General features: G+C 36.1%; 1 non-coding gene across 1 annotated transcript; it reads left to right on the top strand.

Annotated features, from left to right (window-relative positions):
* The first annotated feature begins 13,376 nt into the window (after positions 1-13,376).
* On the top strand, positions 13,377-13,483 carry LOC129399290 (U6 spliceosomal RNA). The gene has a single exon (XR_008627041.1). It is a non-coding gene; the product is annotated as a U6 spliceosomal RNA (small nuclear RNA).
* The last annotated feature ends 4,492 nt before the right edge of the window (positions 13,484-17,975 follow it).

Here is a 17,975-nt window from a genome sequence, read left to right as displayed (position 1 = left end):
CTTAAACTTTTATTCTTTGCTTATCTTGAAATTGTCAATTATTAAATCTATTTTACCAAAACCATAAAGTCAAGAGTAGTGTAAGCATGTGACCCAAACTATAAGTAAATATTTTTAACAATACTTTGCTAAAGTGGTGAGGTGAGAAGACAAAAGAACTTTGGGTCATTGGTGAAGAAATGGCACAGTGATGAAGGTAGAACAGTGAGTGCTTGAAACTCTTTATTAACAGCTTAATGAATCAGGTTGCCTACATATAAAAAATTAAAAAGTGACTCTAATAAACTAGCATGAAACTTTGAGAAGGAGGATATGCCGTAAGAAATAAGACCCTTTCATTTTTTTTTTCCACTTGGATTAAAAGAGGGATACTAGCTGTTTGAGAAGAGTAGGACCTGAAGTAAATGTTGAAATTTTTACCCAAATGTCTGAAGAACCATGATAAGACTTGGAAAATGTTGAATTTGTTTTATAAATAAGTTTGCAAGATTTGGTTGTGCATTTTTTAATGAGAAGACATTTTATCATGGAACCTGTGTTGCAGTGAGTTTTTTTTTTCTAAAGCAACTTTTAAGAAAAGTGAATACATTCCAATATTAAGAAAATTATCCAGATGAATGAAATAAAATAAAGAAGAATTGACTAATAGCATGTTGACTGGGTCACATGTGGAATAATCATATTTGAGAGTATTTAGGGACATTTTATTCAGTGTGATTATGTACAGACAGAAAATGTTTGGTGTTTGTAGTTTGTGGGGGATGGGGTAGAGAATAGATAGGTTGACTGAGGGAAAACTGGTGGATAGTATGGTGGTGAAACATTGTGTGCATGAAACCTTATCAAAAACAATTATTGTAAACCCTGGAACCTAAAACAAAAGTAAAACAAGAATGGTTTAAGTATAACTACCTAGGCACATGTGGTTTGTTAATATATCACTGTATCACTGTCATCCTGTTGCTCATTGATTTGCTCAAGCGGGCACCAGTAACGTCTCCATTATGAGACTTGTTGTTACTGTTTTTAGCATATAAAATGCACCATGGGTAGCTTGCCAAGCTCTGCTGTGCAGGCAAGATACTCTCTGTAGCTTGCCGGGCTCTCCGAGAGGGGTGGAGGAATTGAACCCTGGTTGGCCGCATGCAAGACAGATGCCCTAGACGCTGTGCTTTAACTCCAGCTCTTGCTAATATATATTATTTATATATTAACATATATATTGCCATATATATTGTTAATTAAATATTGTTGTATTAGGTTATGCAGCATAGGTAATGCAAACATTTGTATTGACCACATACACTGTGTTTTCTGTGAGGGTGAATAAAGAAAGACGTATAATAAAACATTTTTGGTGCTAAAATGCTATATCAGGCACCTTAATTTGCTGCAAATACGAGTAAATTAGAGTTTAAAATCAGAACATTGTTACTCTGTTCTTCAAGTAGCAATGCGGCATCCTAACAGCATGTAAGCTGTCACAAGATTTAGAGCTCAACTCAATCAGTGGCAACAAAATTAGAAATAAATAGAGGAGGATCAATACAAAGTGTTGTCTGGAATAATGAAGCAGTCCTTGGCTGGAAAAATCTATTTTATTTTTCTTCTTCTAGCCTGGGTGTTCTGGAAATACCTGACCTATTTCAATAGAAACTGTCTACCTTCTTTTTTAAGACAAAGAAGTATCTGATAAACAATACATGTCAAACACATACATGTGCATATAAATATAAATGTGTTTTAAGATGCACAGAATTGTAATTAATAAAATCATGTTATAATTCAAATAGATAAAAACTGCTTTAAATATATATGCATGCTATATATACATAGGACTGTAGCAATAGCACAACAGGTAAGGCGTTTGCCTTGCACGTGGCCAACCCAGGTTGGATCCCTCCATCCATCTTGGAGAGCCTGGCAAGCTACCTAGATTATTCTACCCGCTTAGCAGAACCTGGCAAGCTACCCATGGCATATTTCATATGCCAAAAACAATAACACAAGTGTCACAGTGGAGACGCTACTGGTGCCCTCTTGAGCAAATGGATGAACAAGGGGATGACAGTGCTACAATGCTTTATACAATTAACTGACATCAATCATTTTTTAACATGTATTTCTCCAACCTGAAAAGATATGATATCAATTTTGCACTGCTACTTTCAGCTTTTCTGTTGTCAAGTTATGTGATATATTTTTTAAGAAAAATAATAGTGTTCCTTAATGCATTATATTTCTTTGTGCTAGAGCGCATCTATGAATTGAGAACTTTTGAGCTTCATTATTGAGGAGTTACCTCTTCTTCCCCTCATGTACTTAGGAAGATATGAGAACAATGTTATACTTAACAGAATATTACCTATTATTGCTTCCTGAGAGTTCAATTTTAGTGCTTAGTCAAATATAGTCCCTGCACTTTTAAGGAGCTGAGCACCAATCCATATGTTTGCGAGTATATGATGGCAGCATTAAGTGACTGATTTCACAAAGGGCAGACATTATAAATTTTTGGGATATTGCCCAAACTTTCTTCTGATAATAAGGGAATGGTGTATCAAAATGCTATATGTCTTGAATTTTACCAGCTTGTTTTCTATTTTTGTCGTTGGTTTTGTTTTTGATTTTATTTTGGGGTCACCCATGGCATTGCTCAGGAGTTACTCCTGACTCTGCGCTTATGGATCACTCCTCCAGGCTTGGGGAACCATATGGGGTGGCAGAGATTGAACCCAGATCAGCAGTGTGCAAGGCAAGTGTCCTACCTACAGCACAATCACTCTGGCTCCCAAATTGCATTTGCTTAGGCTATGAATCTCCACAAAATTTTAGAGAAGGAAAAGACTTTCTTCTTGGAGACTATAAAGAAGATGATCAGTTCTTGTAATTACCTATCTCCTTTGACTGTTTGAAAATTACTTTTATAATTCACCTGCACGATCTATCCTGCAGTGCTACCCATGGAGCCCCTGAAATATTAACAAAAAATAGAATTTTATTTTTTTGCATGTGATATTCTACCTGGAAATCAGAGCCACACACGATGAAGCTCTTTTAAAATCCCCTTGAAAGCATTAGGTTATAATGCATTCACCATAGCCAAATAGAACATTTTGAATACTAACTGAAAATTAAAATTTTTTTACATGGAGATTTTTAAAAGCCCACAGGGGAATATTTTCATGTCAAAAAAGGGAGTACTAATACTGGAATCCCTGCAACACTGTTTCAAATCCTCTGGTTGGTGCCACCCTGCTGGGTAATTCAATGGGGACTCTCCTTGAGGTGAGACTTTCAGAGACATGGCTACAGAGATGGGGAAAGACAGCACCAAAAGGGGTGCAGCCTCGCCATCATTTATAATTGCTGTAGTTCAGCATAATAGAATTTTCTGAATCATTGTCTCATCATAGAGCAGCTGAGGCTTGACTTTTACTTGACCTTCCTCCCTCACAGAGAGCTTATGTTGTTGTATTGCCCATTACCTAGTCACCATTGTTATCACCCACTTTAGTGCTACTGAGGCACACCCAGTTCCCCAGGGCACTCTCAGTCCCCATGTGCTTACATTTAAATTTCTCCTTTGTTCCTAATCTTACCCTGTCAACTGTTTATTGCATTGTTTCCCATTCAATCCCTATCCCCTCACCCTGCACATAGCAAGGTCTCCTTTTCCCTATATTAGCATTGTTTAATCTCAATAAAGTCATCAGGGGGCTGGAGTGATAGCATAGCAGGTAGGGCCTTTGCCTTGCACGTGGCTGACCCAGGTTCAATTCCTCTGTTCCTCTCGGAGAGCCCGGCAAGCTACCAACAGTATCTCGCCCTCACGGCAGAGTCTGGCAAGCTACCTGTGGCGTATTCGGTGTGCCAAAAACAGTAACAAGTCTCACAATGGAGACGATACTGGTGCCTGCTCAAGCAAATCCATTAGCAATGGGATGACAGTGACGGTGAAAGTCATCAGGTCCTGTTCTTCACTCCATCCTCAGGGGAAATTGCTTTTGGTCCTGAATGCACCAGCGAACACAAGCACTGTTGGTTGGTGCCACAGTGTAGTAGTAATAAATTAATAAAAATATTACTTAGCATTTTTTTAAAAAATTGAATCACCTTGAGATACGCTTTAAAAGCTTTCCATGTTCCAATTTTAGCCATACAATGATCAAATACTTATCCCTCTACCAGTGCACATTTTGCACCACCAATGTCCCCAATATATTACTTTGCTTTTCAAGGGACATAAATACCAAAATCTTTTTTTTTTCAGAAACTTCCTTTATTTACAGGAATTATTTTTTTATATAGAAAAATATTTTTCATTTGAATGTTGTCTGTTTATCTCATTTCTGATAAATTAGTAAGTATAATAATTTTATGAAGCATCCAATAGATTTTCTAATGAAGGTTAAGGCATAGAAATATAAACATGCAAGGGCAAGAAAGATACTCTGAATAGTTAGTTGCTGATTTAAAATTTTGTCCAGGGCTCAGCAACGTGGCTGTACATGGTAGAGAACATGCCACCGGGTGCAAAGCTCCCCATATCCCCTGAGCACCCTGGCGACCTGCACTGAAAAAGCCTCCGAATCTACAACTTTTTTTTTTTTTTTGCTTCTTGGGTCTCAAACAAAAAAGCGGTTTGAGAAGAGTAGGACTTGAAGTAAATGTTGAAATGTTACCCAAATGTCTGAAGAACCATTATAAGAATGGGAAAATGTTGAATTTCTTTTAAAAATAATTTTGCAAGTTTTGGTTGTGCTTTTTTTTTTCTTTTCGGGTCACACCCAGTGATGCACAGGGGTTACTCCTGGCTCTGCACTCAGGAATTATTCCTGGCGGTGCTGGAGGGCCATATGGCATGCTGGGAATCGAACCCAGGTCAGCCATGTGCAAAGCAAATGCCCTACCCACTGTACTGTAGCTCCAGCCAATCGGATGCACAACTTTTAGACCTATGCCACTGTGCAGAGCATTTCTTAGAGTGTCCTAGTACCACTGTGCCATCAGGGGTGTCCCTATAAATTTTTTTAAGTATTATCTTATTTAGATGGAAATTGAAATGTTTCATCACTGGATTTTTTTGACCATCTTGTTTTCTATTCTCTTCATGAAAGAGTTTCAAATTCCTTTTCTTATTTTTCAAATATGTTACTGTACCATAATAGTTCACTTTTTGCATTGATTTCCTACTTGATTTACATTGTTAAAAATACAAAAAACTTGAGACCCCTTCGTTTAAAAAGTATTATACTGTGAATAATAATACTGGAGCAGGCAAACATGGTAATACTGTCTTAAATCAATACTCATTAACAGTATGTGACTTTTGAAAAGTTTTCATTGAAAAAAAATGACTGCAAACTATTTTTAAGGGGATAGTCTCATCTATTAGTGGCCCTAATTTATGCATGCAAATTCAAATGAGTTTATAATTTAGTTAATCTACCAAAGCCAGATGTGTAATAATTCATCACAGAAAACGAACACTGCCACTTTTTTAGCGGGAATAATACACTGAACAAGTCTGAGTCAATCCTCACTTTCGTATGCACTGCCTATGATAAAGGAGAAAGAATGCAGTATCTAATTACTGCCTGAGACCTTTGAATGGTAAAGAGATATATAGTTATACTGCAAAGGTGGGTGATAGTAGAAAACAGCTGCTTTATTTTCTGTGCCTTTGAGATGACACCTGGGACATCACCTTTGCTCAGCTGTTCAGAATTAGGTCACTGTTACCAGAGTTCTTTAAATCATTTACGGGGAATTTATTTTTAGGGAATAAACAACATTATTCAGTACTTTTATGGGCACTCTGAAAATACGTAAGACTCAAAAATAGACGTCTTCAAAATCACTAGTTTATTCTAGGAGAATAAGAGAGGAACAATGGGACGACAATGCTACAGCGCTACACTTAAGAGACCTCTACAACTCATAGCCTTTAGTTCCCATTGATATGTAAAAGTTTGTCCTGGTTAGATTAGTACATATATGCAATGTGTGTGTGTGTGTGTGTATGAGACTGTGTGTGTTTTTCCTTGCTCTTTGTGTGATTGTTGGTCTAAAAGAATAAATAGGCATATGATGGAGAATCAGGCTGTGAGTCCACAAGGTTATTAGCCCCCAGATCCCAAGCTTTCCTCTCTTATGTCTGTCTTTATCTTAATCCTTGATGTTTCACTGCTTCAGACCCGTTCACCTGGGGCTGGCCCCTGCCAGTACTTTCAGGGCTGCTAAACTAGAGAGTGCCAAGATGTCTCCACCTTTATCCCCTTCTCCCAGTGTTTGCATCCTTAGGGCGCACTTCTCTTAATTGGACCTCAGGAGTTATATTTCTAAAATCATTTTATTCTTTGGTTTATTTTCATTATTTTCTTTATGTTAATTCCTTTATTTTTAAAAAAAACAAAATAAACACTTCAGCAGAAAAAAAAAGAAGTGTGATATTTTAGCATAAAAAGTGAAAACAACTTGTGCATATCCATCATTAAGTCAGCATTTATTATCTGCAATATAACAGACATTGTGTCAACAGCTGGGAATTAGGCAGACCTATCTAAATTCTTCTTTGATTAGTTTGACATTAGATGGAGTGAAAAATGTATGATTTGAAATAAAATAGAAACAGCAATAAATGCAATACACTAGCTATTAATGGTATGAAGTATATCAGGGATTATTAGTTACGAAAAGATTAGTACTTCTGTTTTTCCAGTTGCTGAAAATGCTATTTTTTGAAAAATGACTTTTAACCAAATGATTTTACTGGGCAACAAACAACATATTTCAATGTTGTTGTTTTGGGGTGGTTTTTTTTGCCCTTCACTCGTGCTTCATCCTCCTCCCATCCCACCTCCCACCCCCTTTTCTTTGGCAATTATTTGCTTGAGTTTCCTGTTTCTTCAGAGGGCTTTGGGGTCTTGTTGCCTTCATGAACTGTTGCTCAGTCAGGGAGCTGTCTCGGGGTAATCTATATGTTTAAATGTTAGAAAGTTGATGGATAATGCTATTTTCATCTCTGACCTCCTTTCAAAACATAACATTTTATTTGCATGTAGATTTACAATGCTCGTTTTTTCTTTGGGGACTCCATTAATAATTATGCTTCCACTTAGTAATTGCTGTGGAAACCTAATTTGACCTTAGAATTCAGGGTAACCTACTGGTTGGGCATGAGATATATTATTTTAGTCAATTCTAACCTACTGTTAAAGTAGTTTGCTTATTCGTTTTTTATACAAAACAAATGAACAAACCATATATATATATATATATAATTATATATAATTTTCCCAACAATTTTATGTTATCAAAGGTTTTGAATTGTTCTGTAAAAGTGTGTGTTAAGCATTATAGATTGCAAGGGCGGGAGCAATAGCACAATGGGTAGGCCATTTGCCTTCCATGCAGTCAACCTGGGTTCAATCCTTGGCATCCCATATGATCCCCAAGCACCACCAGGAGTAATTCCTGAGTGTAGAACCAGGAATAACCCCTGAACATCACTGGATGTGACCCCCGAAAAAAAGCAAAAGCAAAAACAAAGCATTATAGATTGCCATTATGCTCATAAAATTAAGTTTTCCTTAAGGAATAATAGTTAATAACTGAAATACTAATAACCAAGGATGCAATAATTATAAATTTATTATCAAGAGAGTCCATCAGCAGAGTTTCCTGTCCCCGTGCCTGGCCGTCTTCATGAGGGCCCCTTGGAGGGGGCAGGTTGAGTTTTTTTCCCCACCCTGAGGAGAGCTCTGGTAGCCTAAGATCTCTGGAACCCAGCCACAGCCATGCTCAAGACAACTCTTCACACACTCAGATGAGCCTCACTCATAAAGGTACTGGCAGAGGAACCCAGGTGTGCGGGACCCGGGGCTGAGATCTCCAAGCCTGCTCAGACCAAGACTGGGCCTCCTCCACGCAGATCCCCCTTTTTTCCAGTAGATTAGCAATCACACCCACATGTAACCCCATCAATGACTGAGATCCAGAGACTATAAAACAAATCTCTCAGAAGAGAGCGATGCAGACCTGTTATTGTCTAAGTCTCCCTATTGGAGAACCCGGCAAGCTACTAAGAGTATCCTGCCCATACAGCAGAGCCTGGCAAGCTCCCTGTAGTGTATTCCATATGGCAAAAACAGTAACAATGATGGATGGCTCTCATTCCCCTAACCCTGAAAGAGCCTCAAATGTGGTACCATTGGGAAGGACAAGTAAAGAGAGGCTGCAAAAATCTTAAGGCTAGGACAAATGGAAATGTTACTGATGCCCGCTCGAGCAAATCAATGAACAACGGCATGACAGTCATACAGTGATATCGTGTCCGTTTGAACAAAGGTCATAGAATGATGAAAGTATGGCAGTAAGAAGAAATCAATCCAGCTTGTCCTTTTCAACATTTTTTCATGTGGTAAGAGGTTGGAAACAATACTTCATGTTAACACCATAAGGTGTATAATATTGTAACAATAGTTCTGTTTTGTGTACATTATATCTAACCTTTCATCATTGTGTCACATATAAATAATAAAAGTGAGCATTCAAAGAAAGTTGAGAATCTAAGCAATGAAATGCATGGCACACAGAAATGAGAACTTTTGAGATGTAGTTCAGGGATTCGGGCACTTGGCTGATATGCACCAGACCCTAGTTCCTTCCCAAGCATGACATATGGTCCTCCAAGCACCAGCAGGATTTATCTCTGAGCACAGCTGTCTGTGTCCCTAAATCAAAACAAAACAAAAAAAGACTTTAAGAAGAAAAGGAAATTTGGACTAGTGTGCAGTTATAACTTACATTCAGATAATCAGAAATATTAGTCATCAATTTAGTCATATCAAATTATTCCATAAGACAGTATCACAAAACTGCAATAATTCTTTCTTTATTTTATGTTTTCAGTATTCTGGAAATTGCTTAGCTATTTTTATGTTTTGGGATCCATCACAGAATTTAATCACGGTATCAAATGGAGCTTCCAAGTTTACTCACCTGGTTGTTAGCAAGATTTAACTCGCATATTAGCAAAGAGCTTCAGTTCCTTGATAAATATTGCTTGCCTGCCATCCTTCCTTCCTTCCTTCCTTCCTTCCTTCCTTCCTTCCTTCCTTCCTTCCTTCCTTCCTTCCTTCCTTCCTTCCTTCCTTCCTTCCTTCCTTCCTTCCTTCCTTCCTTCCTTCCTTCTTTCTTTCTTTCTTTCTTTCTTTCTTTCTTTCTTTCTTTCTTTCTTTCTTTCTTTCTTTCTTTCTTTCTTTCTTTCTTTCTTTCTTTCCTTCTTTCTTGTCACACCTGGCAATACTCAGGGGTTCCCTTGATTATGTGCTTAGGAATTACTCCTAGTGGGGCTCAGGATGCCAGGGATTGGATCTGGGTCAGGTATGTGCAAGTCAAACATTCTACCTACCTTCTGTACTATTGTTCTGATTCCTGAAGATTGCTTTCCTTGTCAGTTGGGTAGGGTGTCGGGATGGAAGCGAGAGAGAAAAAGAGAGACAGAGACAGAGACAGAAGTAGAGAGAAATACAGAGAGACAGAAAATATCTTTATTACAAACCACTTCATATTTTGATAAGCTAATGATAGTATCTATGAGAAATACACGTAAAGAGGTATCATCATTGCTGTTATTGCTGTTTTAGTATAATTTAAAACAATAGTCTAATTGTGCTATTACTGGAATAGCATTCATGGGATGATGTATAAAGGTCAATGTTTAGTAGCCATCATTGAATATTAGTAAGGATCATATAAAAGCAATGGTTTGACAGTAGCAGAAACTGAAGATGAAATTATATCTTTTGGAAATAGTGTGTTTCTTAGGAAACCTTTCAGAGAGTGAGGGGAACTAATCCTTCTTTTCAAATACAGTTTTTGCACACCTTTGCAGTATCAATCTAACAAAATCTGACTTAAATATAGATATATGTTAGGAATATTCTATGCTAGAGATGGATATGAAGGGGCAAATGACTCAAGAAAATATTAAAATTAGCCTAATGTGGGGGTAGAAACAGAGTTAAAGGTTTATCTAAATCTCAGACAAGTAAACATCATTGTCACCTGTATATGTTAGAATTTTGTCACCTTATGTATGAGTCAATGTTCTTCAAAAGACATAGCTTTATGCCTGCCCAGACTCTTCCTTTGTTGAATATTTTATTAGTTTTTAACACAAAAATATAACTGAATAGTTGTAAAAAGCAACAGATGAAATAAGCATGATTATTTCATCTTAACATAGACTCAGGTAGTTTTAGTGCTATCCTGTCTTCTAAGACAATTTTTAGAAGTTGAAAAATAATATTTCATTTTTTCCATCCATCATGAATGTTTTCTAGAAAGAAATTAAAATGTTTGACATTAAATAAAACTTTTATAGGATAATTACAGACTTATAGGGGGAAAGTTACATCTTTATTTTTATTCCCACAAAATTTCTTCATAGAATTAAAACAAATACTAATTATTTTGGTTTACTAATTTGATAATTATAATTTACTAATTATAGATCCTTTCCAAATTATAAATGGTTTGGAACACTTACTAGTGATTTCATGATTATAGACATGCATCATTGTAGGTACTTGAATGTTGGGTTACTACTCATTCTTTTTAATAACTTCAGGTAGAATTAATCATGGTAATTTAAAATGATATTGAAGACTTTTCCCCACACTTCCCACATAAATCAAAACTTCGGGGGTAGCAATCAAAGTGTGCTTTTAAAGAAGTATCTTATTTTATTCAGGTTGGTCTGGTGCAAGGCACTACCCTCTCTGCTATCGCTCTAGTCCCTTTATTCTAAAAAAAAACCTTTTAAAATACAGAGGTTTGATAATTTCTGAATTATAGTAACAAGAAGATGCTACTGTAAATATCTGGTTAGAAGTATATGCTGAAACACCAATTCTAAATTCATTGCAAAATTGAGTGATATTTTTGGTTTTTGGTATTCAGAGATATCTAGTTACTTTCTTTTATAGAAGTTTTAGGAGTAATATTTTTGATGACTTTTAAAGAGTTGCAACATCAAGTTATCAAATTAATGATGTGTCATCACCTGCTACATGAAATAGGTGCTATGTTTCTAACAGCAAATCCTAGATTAATGTCATTTTAGTCACAAGAAGTTCAAAATCAATTTCAATGCTAATCAGTGGTTGAGAGAATAGATTAGTAATGCAATGAATGCCATTACCCTTTCAAGCATTTCTTTTATGTGATGCTCCCTGCTGAAATAAATAAGGTTGTGAAACTATGATACCATAAAGCAAGGGTATCAAATTAAAAGAACAGGAAAAAGAAAAATGACTTTGGAAAGAGAAAATGTTAGAGGAAAAATTATTTATGAATTATTTTGTCTAAATTAACTATTTCTATAACAATTAAACAGTATTAAAATTTAAATTTCTACTAAATTAAAAAGTAAAAACTTATTTTGAAGATATTTTAATCATTTTAATTTAAATATAAATTTTAAATTTACATTGCTGTATTATTATAATAAGTTAATCAAAATAAAACTGTTGTATCAGAATAACATTTCTACTGGGCTGGAGCGATAGCACAGTGGGTAGGGCATTTGCCTTGCACGCAGCCCAATCTAGGTTCAATTCCCAGCATCCCATATGGTCCCCTCAGCAACACCAGGAGTAATTCCTTAGTGCAGAGACAGGAGTAACCCCTGTGCATCGCCGGGTGTGACCCCCCCAAAAAAAAAAAATTTCTAACATAAAATATGATTTTATCACTCTTGTTCCATAGACTTCAAACAAATGTTTTGCTGTTAAATATTTCTTATTAATTTCCATGTCTGTTTGAGTAATATTCTATAATTAGAGAGCCTTGATACATCCAGATTTATTATACATAAAGAGACATTCAGATCAGATAGAAATGTTTTTATTCTTAAAAAGTAATTTAAAAACTTAACTGATACGTTTATCTGGTGGTAAGACGGTCATGAAATCATTTCATTGTTAGCAGGAAATAATAAAACCTTTCAAAGTTCTCATTTACCTAAAAATATTTGTATAAAGTCATTAATTTTACTTTGCAATGTAAATTAATAATTGAACTGGAAAGTAATATGATATACGCTTGTCAAAGTGAAATATATTAAGTATATCATTTGTATGGGTATGCACAGTCAATGAAATGCAAACCATTAATTCATGGTTACATATTTTTCCTTATCAGACTAAAGTTTATATGTTGTTAGTGTCAGATTCTTTACGTGTTTGTTTACTTTTGTTTCGGGACCACTCCCGGCAATCTTCATGGTTTACTCCTGGCTCTGAACTCAGGGATTCCTCCTGGCAATGGTTTGGGAGCATATGTAATGCCTGGGATGGAACCCAGGTCAGGGGCATGCCAAGAAAAAGCCCTCTCTGCTGATTTATCCCTCCAGTTCACAGTATCAGATTCTTGAGTCATTTATTAATTTTGCTTACTTTGAAGCAATGTTTTCTTAATACGGTCATTGTGTAGGTATAAGACCCAAACCAAACCATTATTGAAAGGATTTTCATGCACAGATTTAATTCATATTTTCTTTATTTGTTTGGATGTACACAAGGAAGCTCAGAGATTGCTTCTAGTTTGTGCTCAGAGGTAACGTCTGTTGTATTTGAGGAACCATATTTAGTGCCAAGGACTGAACTCTGGCCTCCCTGCATGTGTAGGGAAAACACTGTTCCCACTATATTATTTCTCTGGCAGTCATTTTAAGCATTGAATTAGATCAATGATATTGGCCTTATTTTAATCTTTGCAAGAAGCCTACATTTAATCGAAGAACTTTGTTTACTAAAAAAAGAAGCTACATATTTATTATTTGTTCTTTGACCAAATACCAATTGTCCTTTTTATTCTCCTTTCTAAACTATTTGAATAATTCAATTTTATTCTTTTTTTTTTTTTTTTTGCTTTTTGGGTCACACCTGGCTCTGCACTCAGGAATCACTCCTGGTGGTGCTCAGGGGACCATATAGGATGCTGGGAACTGAACCCGGGTAGGCCACGTGCAAGGCAAACGCCCTACCCGCTGTGCTATTGCCCCAGCCCTCAATTTTATTCTTGACAACACAATGGCAAATTCTGTGATTACTTGTAAGTTTCTTTAATGAATTTTCATTGTCAACCACAGTTGACACAGAAAACAAAATATATATATCCATGCATCCAGGAACATTCCATTTCCTAGGATATATTATCTGTATTTATGTATCTTTAAATTCATTAAATGTGTATTATGCTGAATATTTCTCACTATACATATCATATACTAATCCGTTATCATATACTGAATATTCTTCTAGTTATATACTAACATTGACATTAATATAAAAAAGATTATAATTGTGCTAGCTTTGGTAGCACATAGACTAAAATTGGCACAATGCAAAGAAGATTAGCATGGTCCCTGCACAAGGATGACATGCAAATTTTTGAAGTGTTCCATATTTTTGTAAATAAGCAACAGCTCAGGAACTTCATAGACTCAAAACCAAACCTAAAATAAGGACTAAAGGGGCTACTGTAAGACAAGAAAAAAACCCTACAAGCACAGCAAACCTCTATAGAAAGATGGCACAAAACTCCATGGCAATAATCTCTCTCAATGTCAATGGTCTAACTGCACCAATTAAGAGATACAGAGTGGCAAAATAGATTCAGAAACTGAACCCAACATTCTGCTGCCTACAAGAAACACATCTAAACAGTAAGATCAATCACAGACTCAAAGTCAAAGGATGGAAAACAATCTTTCAAACAAACAACTCCCTCAAAAAAGCCCAGGTGGCCATACTAGTAACAGACAGCATAGATTTCAGATTTAAAAGGATTAGAAAAGACAGTGAAGGCCATTTTTTATTAAACAAGGGATATGTAAAACAGGAAGAAATTACACTCCTAAACATATACACATCTAATGAGGGACCAGCTAAATACTTAAAACAACTGCTAACAGATTTTAAGGAGGATATTGCTAGCAACACAATAGTAGTTTGAGATTTCAACACCGCCTTATCACCCCTCGATAGATCAACAAGAATAAAACTCACCAAGGAAACATTGGCTTTGAAGGAAGAAATGGAAGAGAGATGGCTAATAGATGTATACAGGACTTTACATCCCCAAAAGAAAGGATACACTTTTTTTTTTCCAGTGCACATGGAATATTTTCCAAAATAGACCATGTGCTAGGTCACAAAACATACCTCAATAGAATCAGGAAGATCGATATTTTATAAACTACCTTTTCAGACCAGAATGCACTGAAGATAGACGTTAATCATGCACAGATGCAGAAAACAAAATCAAACCCCTAGAAATTAAACAGTTCAATGTTGAACAATGAGTGAGTCAGGAAGGAAATGAAGGAAGAGATCAAAAGATACCTGGAAACAAATGAGCATGAATACACGAGCTACCAGGACCTATGGGAAGGAGCTAAAGGATTGTTAAGGGGAAAATTTAGAGCTCTGCAAGCATTTCTCAGGAAGGAAGAAAGCGTCCACATTAATAACTTGACTTCACAGCTCAAGATGTTAGGAATTTTAAGCCCAAACCAGGTAGACGGAAAGAAATAACAAAACTTAGAGCAGAAATTAACGACATGGAAACCCAACAGATAATCCAAAATATTAATAAAACCAAGAGCTGGTTCTTTGAGAAAATAGACACAAGTGATACACCACTACGAAGACTCACAAAGAGAGAGAGAGAGAGAGAGAGAGAGAGAGAGAGAGAGAGAGAGAGAGAGAGAGAACTCTAATAAACCAAATCAGAAATGAAAAGGGAGACATCACAACAGAAACCAAAGAAATTCAAAAGATCATCAGTGATTACTTAGAAAGCCTGTATGCCATGAAACAAGAGAACCTAGAAGAAATGGATAAATTTCTGGATTCCTGTAATCACCCAAGATTGAACCAAGAAGATTTTGAATACCTGTAGAGACCTATTCCCATTAAGGAAATTGAAACTGTGACCAAAAGGATTCAAAAACAAAAGCCCAGATCCAGATGGATTCATTAGAAAATTATTCCAAACTTTTAAAGAGGAACTGTTGCCAGTTCTTCTCAAGCTTTTTCAGGAAATTGAAGAAATAAGAACTCTCCCAAACAGTTTCTATGATGCACATATCTCCCTAATTCCAAAAGCAAACAAAGACACACTTTTTTCCTAAAAAAGAAAACTACGGGCCAATATCCATGATGAACATGATGCGAAAATCCTCAACGAAATAGTTGCTAATAAAATCTAACATCTCATTAAAAAGATCATACACCATATCTAAGTGGGATTCATCCCGGGGATGCAAGGATGGTTTAACATTGGGAAATCAACACAATCAATCATATCAACAAAAGAAAACATAAAAGCTATATGACAATATCAATAGATGCAGAGAAAGCATTTGACAAGATCCAGCACATACAAATGATGAAAACTCTCACCAAAATTGGTTTTGAAAGAACTTACCTCAATATAGTCAAAGCCATCTACCACAAACTTAGGGCAAGCATTATCCTCAATGGGGAAAAACTAAGAGCCTTCTCTCCTCTGAGAACAGGGACAAGATAAGGATGCCCATTTTCACCACTTCTGTACAATATAGTACTGGAAGTACTTGCAATAGCAGTTAAGCAAGAAAAATATATTAAAGGCATCCAGATAGGAAAGGAAGAAATCAAGTTCTCACTATTCACAGATGATCACTGTATCAATAATCACAGTCCTCTCATTGCTCATCATTTTGCTTGAGCGGACACCAGTAATATCTCCATTTGTCCCTGTCATGTTCAGGGTTAGGGGAATAAAGCCCATTATTGTTACTGTTTTTGGCATATCAAATATGCCATGGGTAGCTTGCCAGGCTCTGCCCTAGATGATATGATGCTATATTTAGAGAACCCTAAAGCCTCTACCAAGAAACTCCTAAAAACAATAGGCTTGTACAGTAATGTCACAGGCTATAAAATCAATATCCAAAAGTCCATGGCTTTCCTATGCAAGTAATGGGACATAGGAAATGACATGAAAAACGCAACCCTGTTAACAATCATGCCCCCAAAAATCAAGTACTTCAGAATAAGCTTAATTAAGGAGGTAAAGGACCTGTACAAAGAAAACTACAATAAGTTACTTCATGAAATAAAAGAGGACACGAGGAAATGGAATGATATCCCTGCTCATGGATTGGGAGAATTAACAGTGTCAAAATTGCCACACTCCTCAAAGCATTATACAGATTCAATGCAATTATTATAAGGATACCAATGAAATTTTTCAGAGAAATGGCTCAAACACTTCTGAAATTATACAGAACAACAAACTCCCCGCAAATAGCTAAAGCAATTCTTGGGAAACAGAAGATGGGAGGCATCAGCATCCCAAAACTCAAACTATACTACAAAGTGATAATAATTAAAACAGCATGGTACTAGAACAAAGACAGAGCCAGCCACAAACCAATGGAACAAGGAGGAATATCCTGACACATACTCTCAAATATATGATCATCTAATCTTTGATAAGGGAGCAATAAATGTGAAGTGGAGCAAGGAAAGACTCTTTAACAAATGGTTCTGGCAAAACTGGAATGCCACATGCAAAAAAAAAAAAAAGGGCTCAGACATCTACCTAACACTTTGCATAAAAATCAGATAAAAATGGATTAAAGACCTCAACATCAAACTGGAATCCATAAGGTATATTGAAGACAAGGTCGGCAAAATGCTCCGCAACATTGAAGCTAAAGGTACCTTCAAAAATGACACTCCACTGACCAAAGAAGTGGAAACAGAGATAAACTAATAGGACTATCTTAAACTAAGAAGATTCTGCGTCTGAAAAGATACAGTGACCAGAATACAAAGACAACTTACAGAATGGGAAAGGATATTTATTCAATACCCATCTGATAAGGGGTTAATATCAAGGATATAAAAGGCACTGGTTGAACTCTACAAGAAGAGAACATCCAACCCCATTAGAAAATGGGGTGATAATATGAACAGAAACTTTCTTAAAGAAGAAATTAAAATGGCCAAACAGCACATGAAAAAATACTCCTCAAAACTAATCATCAGAAACATGTGGATCAAAACAACAATGAGATACCACCTCACACCACAGAGACTGGCACACATCCAGAACAACAAAAACAACCAGTGTTGGCGGGAATGTGTGGAGAAGGGGACTCTCCTTCACTGCTGGTAGGAATGCTGACTGGTTTAGCCCTTTTGGAAAACAGTGCAGATACTTCTCAAAAAATTAGAAATGTAAGTATAAAATAAAGTTTTTTGAAACAACTGAACCAAGCAAGCATCTCACAGTAAAATTTTGATTTGCTTTTGGTTTGACACCTGTGATCTTTCTTTTGTTTTTTTTTTCAAACTCTTTCCCTCACTTAACATTTTTCTTCCATAAAGGGAGTCATTGTTGTTCATTCGATATGTTTTTCTTATTCCATAATTTTTTTGTTGAAAGGAGACATTTCACTTTTCTTGACCTTGGTTTCAACTTTTTAAAATAGAAGTTTAGGTTAGCAGATCTACATGGTCCTAGATTTTCATCAGGTGCTGAAAATTATAAATTTTATGAGTATATGTTAATAAACATGAAATTGTGCTATTAGATATGAAGAGTGACTTGAAATGCTTTTTCCCCCATAAGGGCAAGAATAACTCTATGATGGTGTTCAGTCACATTAGAAAAAGAGGAGAAAAGGTTACACAGTATCTCATAATCCTGAGATGTGGTGTGCAATTATGCGTTTGTAAAAAGGCTTTCTTAATGTTCTATTTCACTGGAAAAGTTAGAACAAAATGAAAATAAAGTTCTGCAATTATGAAAAAAAATAGAAATTGTTTGGGCTGGAGCAATAGTACAGCCAGTAGGGCATTTGCCTTGCATGTGGCCAACCCGGATTCAATTCCTAGCATCCCATA

The sequence above is a fragment of the Sorex araneus genome, chromosome 10 (assembly GCF_027595985.1).
Source record: "Sorex araneus isolate mSorAra2 chromosome 10, mSorAra2.pri, whole genome shotgun sequence".
Classification (NCBI taxonomy): Eukaryota; Metazoa; Chordata; class Mammalia; order Eulipotyphla; family Soricidae; genus Sorex; species Sorex araneus.
This window is presented reverse-complemented; position numbering and strand designations above follow the sequence as displayed.